The sequence below is a fragment of the Cetorhinus maximus genome, chromosome 4, assembly GCF_964194155.1.
Source record: "Cetorhinus maximus chromosome 4, sCetMax3.hap1.1, whole genome shotgun sequence".
Lineage (NCBI taxonomy): Eukaryota > Metazoa > Chordata > Chondrichthyes > Lamniformes > Cetorhinidae > Cetorhinus > Cetorhinus maximus.
In genome coordinates, this window is record NC_135882.1 from 131,271,611 (window position 1) to 131,295,989 (window position 24,379).

Here is a 24,379-nt window from a genome sequence, read left to right on the forward strand (position 1 = left end):
GGTGTCCTGGCCAATTTTGTATCCTTCAAACAACATCACTAAAAACATATTAACTGGTCTTCATCACACTGCTGTTTGTGGGATCTTGCTGTGCGCAAACTGGCTGCCACTTTTCCTACATTAAAAAAGTGATTACACTTCAAAAATACTTGATTGGCTGAAAAGCCCTTGAGACCCCCGATGGTCATAAAAGATGCTATACAAATGCAAGTCTTTCTTTTTTTCTTATTTGTTGCACTGCAAGGCCCCTTTAAGGTTGCTGCTTGGCCATGCTTAGCAACATGAAAGGGAATGTTGGTTGTGCATGACCTAGATGTTTGATTGCACGGTGCCTTGCGGATTGCTGCATAAATTGCCCGTGACTATTCCTAATCCTCGACATGGATTAACCACAAGTGAAAAGTTAGAAAAAAATGATTATTGTTAAATTGTAACTGTGGAAGTTGTGCAGCAGTCTGCGGTTGTAGAGTCAAATGGAAAACCCTTTACTCCAGGTTAGATTTTATGTTAGTTAATTTTTAAAAAGTAGAATTATGTTTTTAAAAACTTAGGCTGCATGATTAGGGAGAGGTCAAGCAACAGATCATAGATCCACTGTAATGGCCAGATACGAGGTATATTGTATACTCTACTGGAGGAGCTAAATAAACAAAACAGAAATAAACATAAACCCATTATCATGTTTCAGGGCGCAATGACATGACAATTGTAGTGCTGTTTGCAGCAATGCTACAATTATAAAGACTGATTCCGCACTCCCAGCGGGAAGTGGCATTCACAGGCAGCATACTGATCTTCAACAGATGGTAGTTCACAGAAGGGTACCAGTAACATCTTACCGAATAATTTAAAATCAAAATGTCACATTTACAGCAAACAAGCAAGACTAAATTCAACATACTTATTTAGTTTCGGGTTTGTACAATTATTCCTGCTTTGCATACAGGTACTTTTTAAATTCTTTTACGGGATGTTGGCACCACTGGCAAGGCTAGCATTTACTGCCCATACCTAATGGCTCTAGAGAAGATAGTACTGAGCCACCTTCTTGAACCACAGCAGCCATGTGGTGTAGGTACACCCACAGTGCTGTTAGGAAAGGAGTTTCAGAATTTTCACCCAGCGACACTGAAGGAACAGAGATATATTTCCAGGTCAAGATGGTAAGTGGCTTGGAGGGGAGCTTGGATGTGGTGGTGTTCCCATGTGTCTACTGCCCTTGTCCTTCTCGGTAGTTGAGTTCTTACGTGCAGATGGTGCTTTTGAAGGAGCCTTGGGGAGTTGCTGTAGTGCATCTTTGTAAATGGTACGCAATGTAGGCAAGCTGTACTAGAGTTGGAAGAGTTAATGTTTAAGGTGATGTATGGGATGCCAATCAAGGTCGCTGTTTTTCCCTGGATGGTGTTAAGCTTCTTAAATGTTGTTGGAGCTGCACTCATCCGGACAAGTGGAGAGTATTCCATCACACCCCTGACTTGTGCCTTTTAGATGGTGGACAGATGGTGAACAGGTCTTGGGGAGTCAGGAACTGAGTTACGTGCCACAGAATTCCCAGCCTCTGACCTGTTCTTGTTGCCACAATTTTTATATGGCTGGTCCAGTTCAATTTATGGCCAACTGCAATTCCCAGGATTCGATGGTGGATGATTTGGTGACAATAATGCCATCAAATGTCAAGAAGAGATGGTTAGATTCCCTCTTGTTGGATGATGGTAATTGTCTGACACTTGTGTAGCACAAATTTTTTTTGCTACTAATCAGTCCAAGCCAGAATGCTGTCCCGTTCTTGCTGCATCTGGGCACAGGCAGTGTCTTTATTGAGGAGTTGAAAATGGAACTGAACACTATGCAATCATAAGTGACCACCCCTATTTCTGACATTTTTTTAAGAACACAGAACAGTTTATTTTAAAGACAGTTTTGTATTTAGTCAAAGAGACCAAAGCTCATGTCATCATCTGCTTCTTCAGATTCTTCTTTCTTCTCCTTTGAACAGAAGTTAATTGATGAAGCAGCTGAAGATAATTGGGCCTAGAATACAACCCTAAAGAACTCCTGCAAATGATGTCCTGGGACTGGGATGATTGGCCTCCAACAATCACAACCATCTTCCCCTGTGCTAAGTGTGACTCAAACCAGTGGACAATTTACCTTCCGACCTCCATTGACTTGAATTTAACTTAGGGCTCCTTGAAGCCACATTCAGTCAAATGCTGCCTTGGTGTCAAGGGCAGTCACTTTCACCGCTCCTCCCAGAATTCAGTTCCTTGGTCAAGATTTGAACCAAGGCTTCAATGAGGTTTGGAACAGAGTGATCTGAGTTCATTAATCGTGTTTTTATGGTAACAGCAGTATTTATAAACACAGATAATGCAGCATTAGAGTTGGAATGCAATTTGAGGCAGGCACTATAAGATGTGTAGTTCTTCAGTTGTATCTGCAGCCATTTAGTCATTACTTGCAATACCAATGGTTCTCAGACAGTGGTTGAGCAGCCACTTATAGGCTTCCTCAATTTTAGCTGTGGCCCACTGCAGAGGTACTGCTGATTGCGTCTCTAGACCTCCAATCATGCCCTTCTCAGTGGTGCTCTGCTGCCAGAGCTAAGACATATAGGCTTCTTACCCTCTTCTGTTGTTGTTCAATAAGAAGCAGCAAAGATTTTAGGGTGCAGGAATATTTCAGCATTTACAAAACAATCTGGAACTGTTTTAATAGAACTATCAGTCCTCTGGGCTTTTTTGGATCTGGTAATGTGTAATGAGGCAAGTTTAATAAATGATCTCAGAGTAAAAGATCCCCGAGGAAACAGTGACCATAACATGGTTGAATTTAGCATTCAGTTTGAGTGTGAGAAACTTGGGTTGGAACCAACTGTGCTAAACTTAAATATGGGTAATTACAAAGGAATGAGGACAGAATTGGCTGGAGTGAATTGGGAAAGGAGTTTAGCAGAAAAGATGGTTGATGAACAATACCAGACGTTTAAGAAAATAATTCATGACTCACAACAAAGAAATATCACAGTAAGGAAGAAGGATTCTAGGAAGGGGATAAACCAACCACGGTTAACCAAAGAAGTTAAGGATAGTATCAAATTGAAAGAAAAAACATACAATGTGGCAAAGATTAGTGGTAAACCAGAGGATTGAGAAAGTTTTAAAAACTAGCAAAAGGTAACCAATAAAATAATGAAAAGGGAGAAAATAAACTTTGAGGGTAAACCAGCAAATAATATAAAAATGGACAGTAAGAGTTTCTTCAAATATATGAAAAGGAAGAGAGAGGCCAAAGTGAACACAGGCCCCTGAGAAAACGAGGCTGGGGAAATAATAATGGGGAACCAGGAAATGGCAGGGGAGTTGAATAAATACTTTGCATCAGTCTTCACGGCAGAAGACACTAATAGCATTCCAAAAATACTAAATAATCAAAGGGCAAAAAGGGAAGGGGCAAAAAGGGGGTGGAAGAAGAAATAAATTCAATAACTATCACTAGAGAAAAAGTACTAGGAAAAATAATGGAGCTAAAGGCCAATATAAGTCCCCTGGACCTGATGGGTTGCATCCTAGGATATTAAAGGAAGTAGCTACAGAAATAGTGTATGCACTAGCAGTAATCTTCCAAGAATCCTTAGATTCTGGAAAAGTCCCAGAAGATTGGAAAACTGCTAATATAACATCCTTATTCAAAAAGAGAGACAAAAAGCAGGTAACTATAGGCCAGTTAGCTTAACGTCCGTCATTGGGAAAATGTTAGAGTCTATCATAAAGGATGTAATAGCAGAGCATTTAGAAATGTATAATATAATCGAGCTGAGTCAGCATGGGAAAATCATGTCTAAGAAATTTATTAGAATTATTTAAGGAGGTAACAAGCAGGATAGATAAAGGGGAGCCAGTAGATGTAATATATTTGGATTTCCAAAAGGCATTCAATAAGGTACCACACATAAGGCTACTTAAAAAGGTAAGAGCACAAGGTGTTGGGGGTAGTATATTAGCATGGATAGAGAATTGACTAATTAATAGATGACAGAGAGTTGGGATACGGGGGGGGCATTTACAGGTTGGCAACCTGTAACTAGTGGAGCGCCACAGGGATCAGTCCTAGGGCCACAATTATTTACAATATATATTAGTGATTTGGATGAGGAAGTGAACGAACTATTGCCAAGTTTGTGGATAACATAAAAATAGGCGGGGAGGCAAGTGGTGAGGATGACACAAAGAGTCTACAGCGGGAAAAAGACAGGTTAAGTGAGTGGGCAAAAACTTGGCAGATGAAATATAATGTGGGAAAATGTGAGGTTATGCATTTTGGCAGGAAGAACAGAGGAGATGAATATTATTTAAATGAAGAAAGGCTAGAGAAAGCTACAGCACAGAGGGATTTGGGAGACCTTGTACATGAATCCCAAAAAGCTAACATACAAGTTCAGCAGGTAATAGGGAAGGCAAATGGAATGTTGACCTTTATTTCAAAGGGAATGCAGTATAAAAATAGGGAAGTCTTGCTAAAACTATACAAGGCACCAGTTAGAACACACCTAGAATACTGTGAACAGTTTTGGGTCCCTTATCTAAGAAGAGATATAGTGGCTTTGGAGGCAGTCCAGAGAAGGTTCACTAGGTTGATCCCGAGGTGGAGGGATTTTCTTATGAGGAGAGGTTGAGTATGTTGGGCCTGCACTCATTGGAGTTTAGAAGAATGAGAGGTGACCTTATTGAAACATATGAGATTCTTAGGGGGCTTGACCGGGTAGATGCTGAGAGGTTGTTTCCCCTTGTGGGAGAGTCTAGGACCAGAGGGCATAATCTCAGAGTAAGGGGTCACCCATTTATGACAGAGATGAGGGGAATTTCTTCTCTCGGAGGGTAGTGAATCTATGGAATTCTTTACTGCAGAGGGCTGTAGAGGCTGGGTGGTTAAGTATATTCAAGGCTGAGACGGACAGATTTTTAATCAGTAAGGGAATCAAGGGTTATGGGGAAAAGGCAGGAAGGTGGAGTTGAGGATTATCAGATCAGCCATGATCTCACTGAATGGTGGAGCTGACTTGATGGGCCGAATAGCCTGCTTCTGCTCCTACGTCTTATGGTCTTCTCTGCCTTTCTTTAAGAAAGAGATTTTACAACTGCCAAGGTTTTCACATTTGCAATCAAGGTCTTCACAATCTGGCAAAATGTGGGCACAGGCCAATATTGCATCATCCTGTGGCAGAGTTAATGCATTTTGTAGAGTGACCAGCAGCACAACACAGCTCAGGGACTCTGATCCAACAAAAGCTTAGTGAAAGACACTGGCATAGTGGTATTGTCACTGGACTAGTAATCCAGAGACCCAGGATAATGTACTGAGGACCCGGGTTCGAAATCCACCACCTGGGATGGTGGAATTTGAATTCAATAAAAAATCTGGAATTAAAAGTCTAATTATGATTGTCAATTGTCTAAAGACCCATCTGCCATCCTCCCCTGGTCTGGCCTACACGTGACTCCAGGTCCACAGTAATGTGGTTGACTCCTAAAGGCCCTCTGAAATGGCCTAGCAAGCTACTCAGTTATATCAAACTGCTAAAAAGTCAATAAAAAGGAATGAAACTGGATGGACCACCTGACATCGACCTAGGCACCGGAAAGGACAACTCTGCAAAGTCCTCCTTACTAATATCTGGGGCTAGTGCCAAAATTGGGAGAGCTGTCTCAGACTAGTCAAGCAACAACCTGGCATAGTCATCATCACATAAACAAATCTTACAGATAATGTCCCAGACACCATCACCATCCCTGGGTGTGTCCTGTCCCACCAGCAGGACAGACCCAGCAGAGGTGGCAGCACAGTGGTATACAGTCGAGAGTGAGTTGCCCTGGGAGTCCTCAATGTCCACCCCACAAAGTCTCATAGCATCAGGTCAAAAATGGACAAGGAAACCTCCTGCTGATTACCACGTACTGCCCTACCTCAGCTGATGAATCAGTGCTCCTCCATGTTGAACACCACTTGGAGGAAACACTGAGAGTGGCAAAGGCACAGAATGTCCATCACCAAGAGTGGCTCGGTAGCACCATTACTGACCGAGTTGGTCGCGTTCTAAATAATATAGCAGCTAGACTGGGTCTGTGGCAGGTGGTGAGGGAACGAACAAGAGGGAAAACATACTTGACCTCATCCTCACCAACCTGCCTGTCGCAAATGCATTCTGTCCATGACAGTATGGGTAGGAATGACCACCGCAGTCTTTTTGGAGACCAAGTCCTATCTTCATATTAAAGATACCCTCCATTGTGTTTGTGGTACTACCATCGTGCTAAATGGGTAGGATTTTTAACAGATCTAGCAACTCAAGACTGGGCATCCAGGAGGTACTGTGGGCCATCAGCAGCAGCAGAATTGTACTCAACCACAATCTGTAACCTAATAGCCCAGTTTATCCCCCACTCTACCATTACCACCAAGCCAGGGGATCAACTCTGGTTTAATGAAGAGTGCAGGAGGGCAGGCCAGGAGCTGCACCAGGCATACCTAAAAATGAGGTGTTAACCTCGCGAAGTTAGAACACAGGACTGCTTGTGTGCCAAACAGCATAAGCAGCAAGTGATAGACAAAGCTAAGCGATCCCACAACCAACCGATCAGATCTAAACTCTGCAGTCCTGCCACATCCAGTCGTGAATGTTGGTGGACAATTAAACAACTCACTGGACGAGGAGGCTCCACAAATATCCCCATCTCAATGATGGGAGAGCCCAGCATATCAGTGCAAAAGATAAGGCTGAAGCATTCGCAAGAATCTTCAGCCAGAAGTGCCAAGTTGATGATCTATCTTGGACTCCTCCAGAGCAGTCCATGTCACCAGGAGGTCACCAGAATCACAGATACCAGTCTCCACCCAATCGATTCACTCCATGTGATATCAAGAAATGGCTGAAGGCACTGGATACTGCAAAGGCGATTGGCCCCGACAATATTCCAGCAATAGTACTGAAGACTTGTGCTCCAGAACTTGCCATGCCCCTAGCCAAGCTGTTCCAGTACAGCTACAACACTGGCATTTACCCGGCAATGTGGAAAATTCTCCAGGTATGTCCTGTACACAAAAAGCAGGACAAATCCAACCTGGCCAATTATCTCCCCATCAATCTACTCCCAATCATCAGTAAAGTGATGGAAGGGGTCATCAACAGTGCTATCAAGCAGCACTTGCATTGCAACAGCCTGCTCAATGATTCTCAGTTTGGGTTCCGCCAGGGTCACTCAGTTTCTGACCTCATTACAGCCTTGGTTCAAACATGGGCAAAAAAGTTGAACTCCCAAGGTGAGGTGAGAGTGACTGGCCTTGACATCAAGTCAGTATTTGACCGAGTGTGACATCAGGGAGCCCTAGCAAAACTGGAGTTAATGTGATTCAGGGGAAAACTGTCCATTGGTTGGGGTCATACCTAGCACAAAGGAAGATGGCTGTGGTTGTTGGAGATCTAGCATCTCAATTCCAGGACATCACTGCAGGAGTTCCTCAGGGTCCTAGGCCCAAACATCTACAGCTGATTCATCAATGACCTTCATTCCATCATAAGGTCAGAAGTGGATATGTTTGTTCATGATTGCACAATATTCAACACCATTTGCAACTCCTCAGATACTGAAGCAGTCCATGTCCAAATGCAGCAAAACCTGGACAATATCCAGGCTTGGGCTGACAAGTGGCAAGTAACATTTGCGCCACACAAGTGCCAGGTAATGACCATCTCCAACAAGAGAGAATCTTACCATCGCCCCTTGACATTACCACCGCTGAATCCCCCACTATCAACATCTTGGGAGTTTACCATTGGCCAAAAACTGAACTGGACTAGTCATATAAATACTGTGGCTACAAGAGCAGGTCAGAGGCTAAGAATCCTGGGCAAGTAACTCACTTCCTGACTCCCCAAAGCCTGTCCACCATCTACAAGGCACAAGTCAGGAGTGTGATGGAATACTCTCCATTTGCCTGGATGAGTGCAGCTCCAACAACACTCAAGAAGCTTTACACCATCCAGGACAAAGCAGCCCGCTTGATTAGCACCCCTTCCACAAACATTTGCTCCCTCCATCACCAACAAACAATGGCAGAAGTGAATATCATCTAAAAGATGCACTGCAGAAATGACCAAGACTCCTTAGACAGCACCTTCCAAACCCACGACCACTACCATTTAGAAGGACAAGGGCAGCAGACAGATGGGAACATCACCACCTGGAAGCTTCCCTCCAAGTCACCCACCATCCTGACTTAGAAATACATCGCCGTTCCTTCACTATCACTGGGTCAAAATCCTGGAACTCTCTCCCTAACAGCACTGTGGGTGTACCTACACCACATGGACTGCAGCAGTTCAAGGAGGCAGCTCACCACCACCTTCTCAAGGGCAACTAGGGATGGGCAATAAATGCTGGCTCAGCCAGCGGCACCCAATCCTGTAAACGAATGAATTTTTAAAAATGTTTTTGTCAGGATTGCAGCTAAAAACACAAACTCCACAACTAAACCCTGCTGACATTGGAATGTTCATGTGGGGTTTTGAGGCTAAAATGCTGCTTGTCCTACTCTGTGTAGGAGATCCAATGTTGGCATTTCCTGCACTAGCTAACATTGCTATGGTATTATTTGTGCCTGACTGTGTAGGTAAACCTTATTAAAACCAAAATAATAGTGAAAGAACTTTTGCAAATGAAACATGAAGCAATTCACGAAAATGATTCCAGGTGTGAGAAACTTCAGTTACAAAGACAGATTGAAGTAATTGGGACTGTTTTCCTTGGAGAAGAGAAGGTTGAGAGGAGATCTGATAGAGGTATATAAATAATCATGAAGGGTCTGGACAGCATAGATAGGGAAAAACTATTACCACTCCAGGAGAACACAGATTTAAACTAATTGGCCAAAGAAGCAAAAGCGATATGAGAAAACACTTTTTCACACAGCGAGTGGTTAAGGTCTGGAATGGTGGAGGCAGGTTCAATCGAGGCATTTGAGAGGGAACTAGGCCGTTTTTTGAAAAGAAGGAATGGCAGTGTTATGGGAAGGAGGAGGGAGAATGGGACTAAGTGAAATGCTCATTCGGACAGCCAGTGCAGACACGATGGACTGAATGGCTTCCTTCTGTGCTGTAGAAATTCTGTGATTTGAAGTATCTTCCAGGTCACCATGAAAATAAACTAAGTGTAAAACCCCAAAGACTCAGAGGAACCTCCCTGAATTTATGCTCCTGAATTTAATGGTTCACAAACTGACCGCAGGCTCGGATCTCACAGAAGCCTGACATTAGGAATCTAAGCACCAAAAAAGATGACAAAAATATAACTAAATGCATCATAAAACTGTATGGAACTAAACACAACAAATTACTTTTTTTTTTCAAATTAAATCATAGAATGAAACCCCTGCTTAGTTTTAGACTAAGAAGCCATTAAAATTTATCCAACTGAATAAGCCCAAAATGATGCAACACTCTAAATTACATTATATAATCATCTTTCCCCATGCATAACGGGACCAAGTAACCCATAGAATTAGTACTGCGGCACATATTTTAATTCCAGTTTTTACATACTTCAGTTAACATTTGAGCAGTTGTTTATGAGGCCTTCATTCCAAGCCATTGCTTTCATCAATGGAGATGGACGAAATATTACAAAACCTCGCCACCAGGAGAAACCTTCACTTCTTTATTCTGAACAAGTGTGCATCTACAGGCAAAGTAGAAATACAAACCAAACAGCAAAAAAGGGAGAAAAATACAGATAATAAAGAAATATCGGCCAAAAGCAAAGGATTAAGGGATTAACTCTGGGAGCACAGCATTTCATGTTCCCGTGCGTTTGGGGTGCTTAATAAGGCTAAATACAAGCACTTTCATACACTAATATGATGTCAAAAGGTTAAGCTGTGTTTGTATGTTAAATTCCAGTACGTTGTAACTCGCTGACATAGTTGGAAAACATGCAAGATTAATGCCTCAATTATACCAGGGCTGAGTGCTATAATGTTCAAAGCTGGAGCTGTTCTGGGGAGGCTGCATCAAGTGCAACTTTATTTTCCACACACCGGTCCATCTGTGCAGGTAAATACTTTGAACATGTTAATTTGAAACTAAGATGGGCAACATGCCAACTATCAAGCAGATGTGGCAAATATGGTGCATGATATGAGGACATGCACAAATTAGTAAAGTGGAATCAGAAAAGGTGGGGTCCAAACCAAATGTGCTGGTACCAAATCCAACTTCGGAGTAGGTTCTGGCAATGATACGAGAGCTGCAAACTGCACGTAAGCAGCTACTGGAGATCATTTGACCTTGAAAGTGCAGCAAAATTATAAAACAACTTGTTGTCATTACAAAAAACAGAAGGGAGTGAGAAACACTGTGAGGTGGATGTTCTGTAATGTTGATGCAATATGAATTGACAAAAGCGGGTTTTATTGAATCTACTATCAATGTAAATAAGTCTATCGTACATCACTCAAGATCATCAATCAGTGAATACTACGTTGATTAACTCATCAATAACAGTTTAAAAAATAGCTGAAGACTAGCAGGGTACCATTTAGAAATAATTACTGGGATAGTTTTATTCTTGATTTGCCTATTTAACAATGGTCACTGCACTTTAAAGTGATTATTTGTACGTGAACCACCTCGAGATGTTTCAGAGATAAATGATAAGTCTTTCTTTATTACTCCCACCATTTGAACTTGGTGATGTTCTCCATAGTTCCATAATATTCAACTGTCAGCAAACATTTGATTTCCATTTGTGTCTCTGCACTCCCTAGAGCTTGTGACCATGCCTTGCAAAGCAAGTTAGTCCTCAAAAAATAGGAGAGAAATCACTGAACTCTCACTTCAGAGGCTGAATGCAGCTCAAACCTTGTTTGAGACTAAAAGTGGATATCTGATCTCCAGATCTGGTATCCGGATACTGATGACTCTGGACACTGGCGTGGGAAACCTGGTTGATTTTCCCCACCCAGCCTTGAGGCAGTTAGGTCAATTGTAGTACATCCAGGTGAGGAGAGAGTGACTGCCCTTGACATCAAGGCCACATTTGACCGAGTGTGGCATCAAGGAGCCCTGGCAAAACTGAAGTCAGTAGGAATCAGTGGGAAAGCTCACCACTGGTTGGAGTCATACCTAGCACAAAGGTTGTGGTTGTTGGAGGTCAGTCATCTCAGCTCCTGAACATCAGTGCAGGAGTTCCTCAGGGTCGTGTCTTCAGCTCAACCAACTTCAGCTGCTTCATCAATGACCTTCATTCCATCATAAGGTCAGAAGTGGGGGCATTCACTGATGATTGCACAATGTTCAGCACCATTTGCGACTCCTCAGATACTGAAGCAGTCCATGTCCAAGTGCAGCAAGGCCTGGACAATATCCAGGCTTGGGCTGACAAGTGGCAAGTAACATTCGTGCTTCACAAGTGTCAGGCAATGACCATCTCCAACAAGAAAGAATCTAACCATCGTCCCTTGACATTCAATAGCATTACCATCACTGAATCCCCCAATATCAACATCCTGGGGGTTACCACTGACCAAAATCTGAACTGGACTGGCCACTTAAATACTGTGGCTACAAGAGCCGGTCAGAAGCTAGGAATCCTGTGGCGAGTAACTCATCTCCTGACTCCCCAAAGCCTGTCCACTATCTACAAGGCACAATTCAGGGGTGGAATGGAATACTCCCCAGTTGCCTGGGTCAGTGCAGCTCCCACAACATTGAAGAAGATTGACACCGTCCAGTACAAAGCAGTCCGCTTGATCAGCACCACATCCACAAACATTCACTCCCTCCACCACCGATGCACAGTAGCAGCAGTGTGTGCCATCTAAAAGATGCACTGCAGGAATTCACCAAGGCTTGTTAGACAGCACCTTCCAAACCCACAACCACCACCGTCTAGAATGACAAGGGCATCAGATAGATGGGAACACCACCACCTGGAAGTTCCCCTCCAAGCCATTCACCATCCTGACTTTGAAATATATCACCGTTCCTTCATTGTTGCTGGGTCAAAACCCTGGAACTCCCTTCCTAACAGCACTGTGGAAGTACCTACACCACATGGACTGCAGCGGTTCAAGAAGGCAGCTCACCACCACCTTCTCAAGGGCAACTAGGCATGGGCAATAAATGCTGGCCCAGCCAGCGAAGCCCACATCCACAAATGAATTTTAAAAAAATCAAGATCAGCTTAACTAGCTCAGCCAGATCGTGAACCCTAGAGCATCTGTTGTATAAGACTCAGTATCATATATGTAGGGTGCAGTTACCCACTGTGCTATCTGGGGTACGAAAATATGCAGTTTTGTTTCTTATAAATACTGACCTCCATGTAAGGATAGACAGCTTGGGTAGAGTATGTAAAACTGTAACTTTATGTGGGCTTTTCTCATTTCATGCTTTGTTACGCTGCCAAGAATCTCTGATACCTCATGTAAATATGAAAGTTGATATGCTCATACTGTTTCCCAGCAATGCTTATATTCAATTTGACAACAATAGTGACAAATTTATTCGCATTTTTGCAATCTGAGTAGCAGGATCTTCTTAAAAAAGACAGACCACACTCTAACTAACTATGATGCAGTTATGTATTCTCTAAGCACCTGCTGTCCACCTGTGTTTATCATTTACTGTCCTGTCGCTTGTACACAATCAAGAGCCAATGGGTGAGAGGAGAGTGTGAGAGGAGAGTGTGAGAGGAGAGTGTGAGAGGAGAGTGTGAGAGGAGAGTGTGAGAGGAGAGTGTGAGAGGAGAGTGTGAGAGGAGAGTGTGAGAGGAGAGTGTGAGAGGAGGACCCCGAGCCAGGCAGTCAGCAGCACCAGGAGGACAGTGTGAAAGGACCACCCTGGGACAGGCAGTCAGCAGCACCTAGAGGAGAGCAGAGTGTGAGAAGCAGCGAGAATTCGAGAGCAGGGGTGACTGAGGGAGTTCAGTGAGAGTTTTACCTTTCCTCAGAAAGAAGAGCAGTAGCCTTGGTAAGTAGGACCTGGTGAGTAAATTAGAAAAGTGTAATATTTTTAAACAAGTTGCTGTACTTGGATTTAACGGAGAAACACCAAGGGAAACTAGGGCCAATATAATAAAAGTAATATAAATAATCCAAAGTAGAATGAAGTTAACCTAAGTGATGTAGAGTTAAGGCATGGCAGGTTCAGCTCAGTCGAGTGGAATGTGTGTCCTGTAATATGTGCGAAGTCATGGACGCTTGTGGTGTCCTAGATGACCACATGTGCAGGAAGCACTGCCAGCTGCAGAAACTTTAGCTCCAGGTTTCAGAACTCAAGCAGGAGCTGGAGTCATTGTGGCGCATTCGCACGACTGAGAGCTAGGTAGATAGCATGTTCAGAGAGGTGGTCACACAGCAACTTAAGGGGCTGGAGACAGAGAGGAAATAGGTGCCCACCAGGCAGTCCAAGAGAAGTAGGCAGGGAGCGCAGGAGTCCCTTGGGGCCTGCTCACAAATCAGTTTTCCGTTTTGGAAGCTGGTGAGGGTGCTGGTTCTTCAGAGGAGTGCAGTCAGAGCCAAGTTTGTGGCACCGCAAGTGGCTCAGCTGTACAGGAGGGGAGGAAGAAGAAAGAAAGAGCAATAATGATAGGGGATTCATTGGTTAGGGGAGCAGACAGGCATTTCTGTGGCCGTAGACATGACTCCAGTATGGGATGTTGCCTCCCTGGTGCCAGGATCAAGAATGTCACAGTGCGGCTGAAGGACATTCTTCTGGGGGAGGGTAAACAGTCAGAAGTCGTGGCCCACATTGGTACCAATAAATTAGGTATGAAGGGGGATGTGAATTTAGGGAGCCAAATAGAAAATTAGCAAGCAGGACCTCAAACGTCGTAATCTCTGGATTACTCCCAGTACCATATCAATGCGTGGCTGGAAAGATGGTACAGGAGGGGGGGCTTTAGATTCCTGGGACAGGCTCTGGGGTAGATGGTACAAGCCAGACAGGTTGCATCTTAACAGAGCTGGGTCTGAGTTCCTTGCGGGGCATTTTGCTAGTGCTGTTGCGAGGGCTTTAAACTAACTCAACAGGGGTGTGGGAACCAAGAGAAAATATTAGAGAGGAATACCAGGGTGCACAAAATACTGGGAGGGACAGATAGCACTAGTATAGAGAATAGTAGGTTAATAGGTGGAGTCGGGGTGAGGGAGAAAGTAACAAAATCTAAATCAGGGTTACTGTGTATGTATGTGAATGCACGGAGTACAGCAAATAAGATTGGGGAGGGGAGTTATAGGCACAGATTGCCATGTGGAAATATGATGTGGTGATAACAGAGACCTGGCTCAAAGAAGGGCAGAATTGGATGTTAAATACTGGTTACAAGGTGTTAAAAAAAGACAGGAAAGCAAGGAAAGGAGGAGGGATGGCAGTATTAGTTGAGGAGAGCATTGCAGTGATGGAGAAAGAGGATGTCCCAGAGGGTTCAAGGACAATTTGGCTAGAGCTAAGGAACAAAAAGGGGTGATTACCTTGCTCGGTGTAGTCCATAGGCCACAAACTAGGGAGAAGGACATGGAAGAACAAATCTGCAGGGAAATTACAGAGAGATGCAAGCATTATAGAGTAGTTATAATGGGGGGGGGGGGGGGGCTTTAATTACCCGGATGTAGACTGGGACAGTGGTAGTGTAAAGGGTGGAGAGGGGCAAAAGTTCCTAGATTGTATTCAGAATTTTCTACAGAAGTATGTGTCCAATCCAACAAGAAAAGACGCACTGTTGGACCTGGTTTTTGGAAATGAGGTGGGCCAAGTAGATCAAGTGTCAGTGGGGGAACATTTAAGAGACAGTGATTATTGCATTGTACATTTTAGGATGATGATAGAAAAGGATCATCCAGAGTAAGAATAATTAACTGGATGAGAGCCGGCTTCAATGGGGCAAGAACGGAGCTGGGCCAGACAGGCTGGAACGGAAGATTGGCGGGAAAAACTGTGGCTGAACAATGGGCTACCTTCAAAAAAGATTTGGTTCGGGCATGGTCAAGGTATATTCCATCGAAAGGGCAAGGTAGGGCAAACAAATCCAGAGCTCCCTGGGTGAAAAGGGACTTGGAAATTAAGATAAAGAAGAAGAAGTGCACTTCTGACAGGTGTCAGGTAGAAAATACAATTGAGAACCACAAGGAATACAGAAGGTTCAGAGGGGAAGTGAAAAAGCATATTAAAGAAGCGAAGAGGGATTATGAGAAAAGACTGACAGCCAACATAAAGGGGAATCCCAAATCCTAATTTAGACATATAAATTATAAAAGGGTGGTAAAAGGAGGAGTAGGGCCGATTAGGGACCTAAAAGGGAGTTTACACATGGACGAAGGGGCCATGGCTGAGGTATTAAATGAATATTCTGCATCCGTCTTTACCAAGGAGGCAGATACCACCCAGGCCATGGTGACAGGCGAGGAAACTCTGTCAGTAGAAGAGTTCAAAATTGATGAGGAGGAAGTGTTGAATAGACTGTTGGTACTTAAAATTGATAAGGTACCAAGACCGGACGAGATGCATCCAAGGATATTGAAGGAAGGGAGAGTAGAAATTGCAGGGGCACTGGCCATAATTTTTCAGTCTTCCCTAGACTCAGGGGAGGTGCCAGAGGACTGGAGAATTGCAAACATTACGCCCTTGTTCAAAAAGGGTTGTAAGGATAAGCCCAGCAATTGCTTCAGTGGTAGGCAGGATTCTAGAAACAATTATTCAAGATGGAATTAGTAGTCACAAGGAAAAATATGGGTTGATAAGGAAGAGCCAGCATGGATTTCTAAAGGGGAAATTGTGTTTAACTAGCTTGCTGGAGTTTTTTGAAGAGGTAACAGAAAAGGTTGATGAGGGTAATGCTGTTGATGTGGTGTACATGGACTTTCAAAAGGCAGCTGATACAGTGCCATACAACAGACTTGTGAGAAAAGTTATTGTTCATGGAATAAAAGAGACAGTAGCAACATGGATACAAAATTGGCTGAAAAATAGGAAGCAGAGAGAAATGATCAATGGATATTTTTTGGGCTGGAGGAACGTTTGTAGTGGAGTTCCCCAGGGGTCGGTATTGGGACCCTTGCTTTTCCTGATATATTAATGATCTAGATCTTGGTGCGCAGGGGACAATTTCAAAATTTGTGGATGATACTAAAGCTTGGGAGTGCTGTAAACTGTGAGGAGGACAGTGTAGAACTTCAAAAGGACATAAACAAGTTGGTGGAGTGGGCAGATAGGTGGCAGATGAAGTTCAATGTGGAGAAGTGTGCGCTGATGCATTTTGGTAGGAAGAACATGGACAGACAATGTAAAATAAGGGGTGAAACTTTGAGGGGGGTGCAGGAGCAGAAAGACCTGCATGTGTATTTGCACAGAGCATTGAAGGTGACAGGTGGAGAGAGCAGTTAATAAAGCATATAGTATCCTGGGCTTTATTAATAGGTGCATAGAGTACAAGAGCAGGGAGGTTATGCTGAATTTATATAAGACACCCCTTAGACCTTAGCTGGAATATTGTGTACAGTTCTGGAGGTTGCATTATAGGAAGGACGTGAACACATTGGAGAGATTGCAGAAGAGGTTTACAAGAATGGTTCCAGGGATGAGAAACTTCAGTTACGAAGATAGATTGGAGAGGTTGGGATTGTTCTCCTTGGAGAGAAGGCGGCTAAGAGGAGATTTGATAGAGATGTTCAAAATCATGAGGAGGCTGGACAGAGTAGATAGCGAGAAGTTGTTCCAGCTCGTAAAAGGATCAAGAATGCAAGGGCACAGGTTTACAAAAGAAGCAAACGTGACATGAGAAAAATCTTTTTCACACAACGGCTGGTTCAGGTCTGGAATGCACTGCCTGGAAGTGTGATGAAGGCAGGTTCAATCGAGGCATTCAAGAGGGCATTATATGATTATTTGAATAAAAACAATGTGTAGGGGCACGGGGAAAAGGCAGGGCAATGGTACTGGGTCATAATGCTCATTTGGAGAGTCTGTGCAGACACAATGGGCCGAATGGCTTCCTTCTGTGTCGTTAAAATTCAGTGATTCTGTAATTTGTATTTCAAGGAGGAAGATACCTGTATCCTTGGTTAACATATTTACAGATTAAGCATCCTTTTAGGGACATTAATTTAATAACATACTACCTTGTACTGAGATTAGACACTTGCAGGCTTCCTTGATATCCTGAGTCAACTAAAGCACAGTCATAAAGGCACTACAATATTCCTGAGGTCACACTTGTGACAAAAAAGTCAAGGAAGAACTACAGCAGAAAGGCATCAAGTGGGGAAACAAAACAGCATGCACTGAATAGTTCAGGCTTACTCTTGTGGGAAATCATTTATAGCAGGTACAAACAGACTATTGTCCTGCAATACAATTTGTTTAAAGGCTCATACTGTATTTGATCAAAGACAAAGAACATAAGAAATGGGAGCAGGAGTAGGCCATTTGGTCCTGTGAGCCTACCCTGCCATTCAATATGATCATGGCTAATCTTCTGCCTCAACTCCCCCAAACCATCCCCATAGCCCTTAATTCTGTAGTATCCAAAAATTTATCGACCCTGTCTTGAATACACCCAACGATTGAGGATGCACAGCAATCTGGGTAGAGAATTCCAAGGATTCATAACCCTTGAGTGAAGAAACTTTTCCTCGGCTCAGTCTCAAATGGCTGACGCTTTGTTATGAGACTGTGACCCTGTTCTAGATTCCCCAGTCGGGTGAAATATTTTCTCAGCATCTACTTTGTCAAGCCCCTTAAGAATTTTACACATTTCAATTGGATCACCTCTCATTCTTTAAAACTCCAGAAAATATAGGCCTAGTCTACTCAATGAGACAATCCCCTCATCCCAGGAACTAGTCTAATGAACCTTTGTTGCACTGCCTCTAGGTCAAGTATGTCCTTTCTTAGATAAGGAGACCAAAACTGCACATAGTACTCCAGGTGTAGCCTCACCAATGCCCTGTACAATGGTGTGCTCTGAAATTCCAATCCCTTTGTAACAAAAGATAAACACTCGCCTCCAACTGCTTGCTGTACCTGCATGTTAACTTCCTGTGATCTGTGTAGAAAGCCACCCAGTTCCCTCTGAATGCAAGCATTTCCCTATCTATTACCATTCAAAAAAAATATACAGCTTTTTTTTTCTTATTAGGCAAGCTGCACAGTGTGTATTTTGTATCAATCAAGATCTCTGTCCCACTTCACAGCTTTCCGAGCACACAGGCAACATATCTGTAGCAAATCCAATCTGAAATCAGTGAGCACTTAAGAGATGTATGGGATAATCAAAGGCAGTCAGCATGGATTCTTTTTTTAATAAAGTGATTGCTTATATTGATGAAGGGTCTGCAGTGATGTGGATTTTCAGAAGGCATTTGACAAAGTATCTCAAAGGAGGCTTGCTAGAAAGTTTCAGGCATGTGATAGAGGAGAAAGTGGGCAAGAAGGTGGTTGACAAACAGGAAATAAAAGGATGGGAATGGACTGGACTGGAAAGTGGTTGAAAGTGATGTCCCACAGAGGGAATGCTTGGAAAGAGCTTGGGCAATCCTCTGGGTGGGTGCCAGGTGATGCAGTTTAAAGTGGCCTGAGGCAGGCTGAAGCCGGAGATTCTTCCACAGCGGCATGGGAACTTGCCAGCCTCGATTCACTGAGTTGCTCTCCCACTTCCTCCCGCAAACTATGGCATGGTCAGCACTGGAGGAACATCGGGCATGCAGAGTTTCAGCACAACTGGGGAGATCATAGTCTGCAAATTACTAGAATAGCTTCATTTGGGTGAGCACAGGTGGAGGGTGGTAGGGAAACTACTGCCAGGGAAGTTCTCACCTGGGAGGGTAGGATCAGCTTTGAATGGCAACTCAAATGGACAACACCCATGAAGAGCTGGGGAGAGTCAAATGTTAAACCCTCGGATTTGTTTTCAGCCAAAATAAAAATCACATAGACTCAGAAATATGACTGCCAGCTCTTTGAGCAAAAAAAAACAGGCAATGTGGCATGTGTTGTGCCCATGCTTAATCTGCACCTCCTTCCATAATGGTTAGGGCACCTGCCTGAAACTGGCTTTAGGCCCATTTCCTATGCAAATGGGGGAACGCCAGTTTCCATTTGACAGCCTCAAAGCTGTCAAACCAGTGGTGCTTTAAAATCTGCTTGTTGGTTTGTAACTTTTCATCTATTCAAGTAAAAGGTTCATCTGTCCACCTTCTGGAATAAAGGGAAAATGAGGTTATAGAATCTAGTTCAAACAACAAATAATTTCATTGTTACAAAGCTTGGGTCACTGTGTATAACCAGATATTTCACAGGAAAGGTGAACTCATGAATATAAGAGACATGAGGTCCATTTACAGGAGACCTCAGTGACACTGAGATTTGTAACAAAGATACACAAGAGCAAGGGGAGAGGACAAGGCAACAGGATTGATTTTAGATTCCCTGAGCAAAGACCTGAAGGGCTTAGTCTGTGCCAGAAGTTCCCATTGACCCATCTCCCTTTGTTCAGTCATGTGTTAAAAATACTGCCTTTTTGTTGTTTGATGGTGCTGAAAACAATTTATTACATAAAAATGTGATACTCTCCCTTATAAATGCACTGGCTTGTGTGTAATGAACCCTAAAGACCAGGAAAGTCCCAAGTTAATTCCCTCGTCCTTATGGGATCCAATAATCTCAAACTAGGTAGCAGTCCTTGGTTAATGGGAACATAACCAATTCTGATCACAGCACAATGGCATCTTTTGAATTGTATGTTTACGTGTGTATATGTGTGTGTATGTATACGTGTGTGTGTGCGTGTGCGCATATGTGTTCGTGCTTTGCACAGGCTTCAGTGTCCACAGTGCCTGGACTGCCCATGAGAGGGATATTAACGAAAGTGGAATAGGAACGGGATGCTATGTACAGCCGTGTGATTTCCAAGGCTATACCATCCTGTTTCCATTGGGTGGGAGTCCTCAAATTCGAGGCTGTTTCCTCCAGAAGAGTTAGATCAAAGCTGGGAAAGAGAGACAATCATAGCCACATTTAATGTATTTTACATGTTTTGACCGTAACAGTGCTAAGTATTCAAAACGCTTTTCAGAGTTAAAACTGCAAGTGTCTGCAATACAGAACGTATTTAACATGTGTGCTTGGCAATCAAAAGTTACCACGGCAAGTGCAGCTTCATCTGCAAGTGCTTGTATTACACTGACCTGCTGGCCTGATTCCATTATTCTCATTACTGTCTGCAGTTAAACAAAGAAAATCTGAATAAAATAAAACAGAAGAATTGAATAAAACGCCACTGGTCCTCTTTTTGAGATATTTACTATGTTCATGAATTTTGATTGTCATGAACAAATGTTTATAGAATTAATATTTAATCATTTTCTAAAGGGTGCAATTGCCAATATATAAATTATTCATTATCCACATGTGCTAGGTGCAATCAACAAATGCAGGCAATAATAAACTATCTCTTATTTAGCTGCTTAAAATAAATGATCACTTTCCCTTTTCATATTTCCCCCTAGTTACCACTACTTAGTAGTGACAAATTAAAATGCTCTGGGCTTCTTTATAAATAGATATTCTGTGATCCTGTCAGCAGAAGGTGTAGATTCAGTGAGGTGCAACAGAGTGCCACTATGTCATTGAATGCAATACTAGCTTAGTGTCCCAAGTGATAGCTGATGAAATCCATCACGTTAGTTCAGAATCCAGCACTCTCAGTGAATCAGTGGGTGACTGCAGGTTATGTCAAGCAAGCCTCATAACCAATACTACTTGGGCTACTTCCAAGGGCAGTTAGCTGAGAAACAAGGTGGGTGCTAAAATGAAGGTTAATGAGGACATTTGCTTCATTTATCTGAAGTGCTGATAACTACAGCAAAACAAGTTGCAATCAGCTTGTCACTCACAGCACCTTGTTGGCCTAAGCACAGTTTTGTTCAACTGGTGGAATAGGACCCATCTGACTTCTCCAGCCACTGCCAATAACACGTCATGATCAAGGGACACGAGGCCTGCTTGTGGGGGATGGGGAGTGCTCATTCTTGCCTTTCCTGTCTTTGCTCACTCACCCTTGGCTGATAAATGTCAAAAGATTTCTCAACTGTTGCAGGCAGGCAGTCTCCGATGATCAGCATCCCCCCAAAACCTTGAAATATTTTTCATCCCATTTCGAAATCCCCAGATATTAAAGACAGCCAAAGGATTCTTCTAGCACAAATGTTAAACATAATTTTTGTTTTATTATGAAAGAAAGGATGGGTAGAATCAACATGCGTGAATATCACAATGGCATATTTGACAGGTACTAAGATCATTCCGATTATGTTCAGGCTCTGTATTCACATTAGCTGCAAGCAGCTGAAAAGGCACTAGTAGAACAGAAAGTTAATTCTTCAGCTTGTTCCAGACTTGACTCCTAAAGCTACAGAAAAGGTGCTTTTAGATGGGCTACGAAATTCAAGTGCCACTAGGTTTGAAGTAAACTTGTAAGCTAGTGCTTAATGATATTTTAAAGACCTCACTGTGACAATTCTTTCTTCATAAGTCGGATTTTTCTCCAACCAATTTTCTGTCAGTTCACTTCTCTTTCAAAGGCACTGCTGTGGTACGCTTCTGGGAGGCTTCGATTATCCTCCCAATACCTTGTCTGACCACCCATTATTCATATATTCATATTCACCACAATGACAGAGAGTGTCAACAAGCTATTCAACCACAGGGATTTCACAGCAAACTCCAAGTCTGTCCTCAACTGACATCCACACACAAGGTCAGGGGCATGAATCTTAGTTTCTGATCCCTTCAGTAGCTGAGGGGCACAAAAGTTATCTGGAGAATGCCATTCATCATTTAGATGGGATCAGTAAATTCAGCATAGATCAAGGTTCAAAGTATAAAATTATGCAGATTATGATCAAGAGGAGAGAGTGCCAGTAAACCAGTAGGGACACATACCTATATTACATATACTGCTGGTAGACTGAAGGCACATCGATATTATCAAGGAAAATGCACAGTGTGAACATAACTATTTGTTATATTATATACATATAGCTTGTGTTTAGCATATCTGTCACACTCCAGGCGTTACATGAATGTAAAAAAATCTAAACAGTCATTTCACAATAGTTCATCTGCCGAACAAACCAATAAAATTTCCAAGCATTATTCTGATTGACTCCAGAGGTTTACAGGCAGCTGCAATTACCAGTATTGTGCCAATTTATACCACTTGCCCAAAGGGATAATTGAAGGGCCAAGGCCCGTTTGGTAGCTAAACATCATTACAGTGCTTCAGATCCCAGGCTGCCCATCAGCAATGCAGCAGGTCAGCTAAATGACACATATTCTCCCCTTCAGCAGGGAATACCTGCTGCTGTTGGCAAACATAAACACAAGGCAGCAACTGCAAAATAGGTCTCCGCAGAGGGACTGAGATCAAATCTGGATGGATTGATCTGGAGCCAAATTAGATTTTTCTGGTATCCTGCATTCTGGCCCATTTCAAACCACATTGCCATTCTTTGTTAATTGTAAGATATCAGTCCATTCAAATTGTGTGCTTACATTTAGTGAAAACTTCCTCTGCTTTTAACTGGCATCATTGTAATCTACAACGAATCAAAACTGTTTAGATTAGAGTCACGTGTATTGACTATGTGTAGTAACCCTTACTATCTGCCACGATGCTATTGTGATCCAAAATTTAAATCCTATTTTGTGCTTTGATTCATTTCAAAGATATTAAACATATTAATCCTATTCAATGTTTTTTCCTGATCATTTCGTCTTGATCATTTTATTTTCTTACAGATGAAATGAAACTTCAGCGATGGGGCAGTTTCGTTTCTAAAGCAGACGACGGTACTCAGTGATTACAGCACGCATGACCTGAGACAAGGATCAGTTTTCATTTGGAAACAGACATCTCTGCTTTACAAACTCTTCCCTTGCTCAGCTTCTGAATGGTTGGATATGCTGTTGCCCAGTTTGCACTGCTACAGAAAGTAAAAATGGCGCCGTTTATCCTTAATATGCTGTCAATTAGAGAGGGTGAGGTGAAATTCTTCTTCACAAAAGACAACAGGAATGTCTGTTTATATTTATGAAGCCAACAACAAGCTAATGAAACTACACTTTCAGGGAAAGCACGTTCAAAAGACGTTCCTGTGGCTTTCGTTGCTGGACCATTAGTTATGTATAAAACAAGGCTTTCTCCATTTTCTGTTCAGTCAGCACATAGGTACGTACAGAACTGTAAAAAAAGAATGAGGTCCAGCGAGCATGACCCAAAACTTAATAACCACAAATCACCACTCCCTCAAATATTTCACCAATTCTCACTTAAATTTTACACCACCTCTCCATGGGTAGCTTATTCCACCTGTTTGCTGCCCCTCCTCCAAACATGTTCACTTCCAAATATATTCAGAGCTATCTGCTGACCACCTGTCTGCTGCACAACACCACCGAGCTCTCAAAGCAACTGCGCTGTCAGAGGAATTCTTATCACTTCGTTGCCCTCTCACCCAAGAAAATGAAACTGTGCACAATATTTTACATTACTTCTCCTGGCAACCCCTTTTTGACATAATCGGCCGAGAGTAGATGCAAGTAGGTCAAGGTAATCTGCATTCCTCTTATTCTGAGGTGGAAGATTTTGCTGAGAGGCATTTTATTCAACACTGCCAGCAAGGACCTGAGGAAATCCAGTTCAAACGCAAGCACCACTACTCAAATAATCTGAGTTATCACGTTACTTTAGGACCATGCTCTACAATATTCTTTCAAGCAGGTGGTAGTCAAGTGAAAATCTAGTAACTGGATTTGATAGTTTATACAATATGTACATTGTGTTGAGTTTTGGGGTACCCCACCTTGGGAAGAATACACTGACTGAACAGAATTCAGCCATTATCCACGAAAATGGTGTCTGAGATAATGGTGTCTGAGTTGTGATGAGACTGCATAAACTTTAGTTATATTCTCTTCAGAGGTGAGGGATTATCTGACTCATGTGTCAAAATAATAAAGGAATTGACAGGACCGTTCTCTCTAACAGGGAATTCAGATTAAGGGGCCTAATTTAAAAATAAATTGGTTAAAAAGACTGCAGCAAAAACGCCTTCTCTCAAAAGGACTGTAAGAAACCACAGATGCAAAATCAAATAAGAGAAAAAAAAAACAGGGTTTCTGCATCTTTAGTAAAATAAAAATCCATGGCTTTTCCATAGCCAAATTGAAACATTTCATGACCATTATTGCTTTCAAATACATTACGAACTCCGGTATGTGGAGCTTTACACAAACAGTGGAATCTGTGTCAGTCATCCAATAACCTCA

General features: G+C 42.7%; 1 protein-coding gene across 4 annotated transcripts in view; it reads right to left on the reverse strand.

Annotated features, from left to right (window-relative positions):
• The window catches only part of cables1 (Cdk5 and Abl enzyme substrate 1), a 185,737-nt gene that overhangs the window by 125,745 nt on the left and 35,613 nt on the right, over nt 1-24,379 (reverse strand). Inside the window, exon 1 of one of the 4 annotated variants that reach the window (XM_078540834.1) lies at nt 20,236-20,256. The exons of the other annotated variants lie outside the window; for them this stretch is intronic. The gene's annotated coding sequence lies outside the window, so the exon portion shown is untranslated. Of the gene's footprint in view, nt 1-20,235; nt 20,257-24,379 lie in introns of those variants that run through there. 4 annotated transcript variants of the gene reach the window in all.